General features: G+C 33.1%; 1 long non-coding RNA gene across 1 annotated transcript; it reads right to left on the reverse strand.

The window, feature by feature from the left end:
* Positions 1–772: 772 nt before the first annotated feature.
* Positions 773–1,461, reverse strand: LOC127159799 (uncharacterized). Its single transcript, XR_007826566.1, has 3 exons — positions 1,350–1,461; positions 1,213–1,253; positions 773–1,030 (listed from the first exon to the last, which is right to left on the reverse strand). It is a non-coding gene; the product is annotated as an uncharacterized LOC127159799 (long non-coding RNA).

The raw sequence follows: 1,461 nt of genomic DNA on the forward strand, positions 1-1,461 counted from the left end.
AATTATGACTGTAGTTGTATCTGCCTGTTATATTCTGTGTTTTACTGAGAAAAGGTTTAGGGGCAGCTGTCAGGTTACATGCTCATAAATGTGTAAATGGTATAAAGTAAATAAAATTGTTGTGACTTCACACAGAAAAATCACACCCCAACATGTATGTGATAATGGCAATATTATTACACAATATATAATTGAATCATGTTGATAAAATTCCCAGTGCTTTTCGGGTAGGCATATTGACGCTAAAGGTTTTTTATTTAAAACAAAGTTGGACCCTGCACATCAAAAAATGACACTACAGGGTTCTGACCAAGTGTCAAGATGTGATGAGTGTGTTGGTTTAACTGTTTGACAAATGGAATCATATTGTAAAGTGTTACCCAAAAACTTAAAAAAATCTTAAATGCAGGTGAAAAACCCATATATTCATTACATATATTTAAAGATACTGTAATATCTCCATCTGGTCCATGACTGTGTGTCATGCGTTTTGCTTTGTGTGAAAAACAGACCAACATGACTACAAATCTTCCAGTTTAAAAAAAGTTAAAAGTTAAAAAAAAAAAATTAGTCAATATGTTAAATCTCAGTAGTGCTGGACTCACATTTGCAAATATGTTTCTCATGGCTATAATAGTGAGAAACATGACACCTTACCTTTATTTACCCATACTTCCAGTTAATGTTGTGAGTTGTTTCAGTGGAAAATACAAAAATGTACAGTAAAGTCAGAACACGGTTAATTAAACAAGTTTAATGGCAATAAGGCAAATTCAACAAAAAAATTATAAGTTATGTTATCACTCATTACTAATGAATGACTTAAATCAGCATGCTTGTGATATGTTACAGGATATCAATTGACAAACACACATTTTTCATATATTTAACCTTTGCTATTTATGCACCAGTCATCTGCTATGACTGTTGAATAATACACCACTGAATAAATTATATGATGTTTTGGGTGTTGTCCTATTGTACTGTAGGTGGTGCTGGGGTGACTTTCTGTTTGTGCCTGTTCCTGTAACTGTGAATAAATGAATATATAGTAAATATATGAAATATTAACAAACATATTAAACTGGCATCCATCTATCCATCCATCCATTACAGAATGGTCCAGTCGAACTGTCATACAAATCCTTCTGTACAAGTTTGAAAGACTTATGAAAGACTACATAATTCTACAGCATAAATTGATATTCCTACCTGAACTTGTGTATAGTCTGTATGATCATTCTGCTGGGCACCTAAGAGGTTTAATAGAATAGATTTAGAAAGTGACTTGCATACCTAAATTCATACTGAGGCTACTGTCATTTCTATTTTTATAAAGACAGACATACCCTTTTTATGCTTCTTGTAGGAGCAGCATATTACAGAAACTGCTGTGAAAATCAACACTGAAACACCAGTGATGACCAAGAGCCAATGGAGAGGAACAGAGCTGATGTTTTC

The sequence above is a fragment of the Labeo rohita genome, unplaced genomic scaffold (assembly GCF_022985175.1).
Source record: "Labeo rohita strain BAU-BD-2019 unplaced genomic scaffold, IGBB_LRoh.1.0 scaffold_2516, whole genome shotgun sequence".
Lineage (NCBI taxonomy): Eukaryota > Metazoa > Chordata > Actinopteri > Cypriniformes > Cyprinidae > Labeo > Labeo rohita.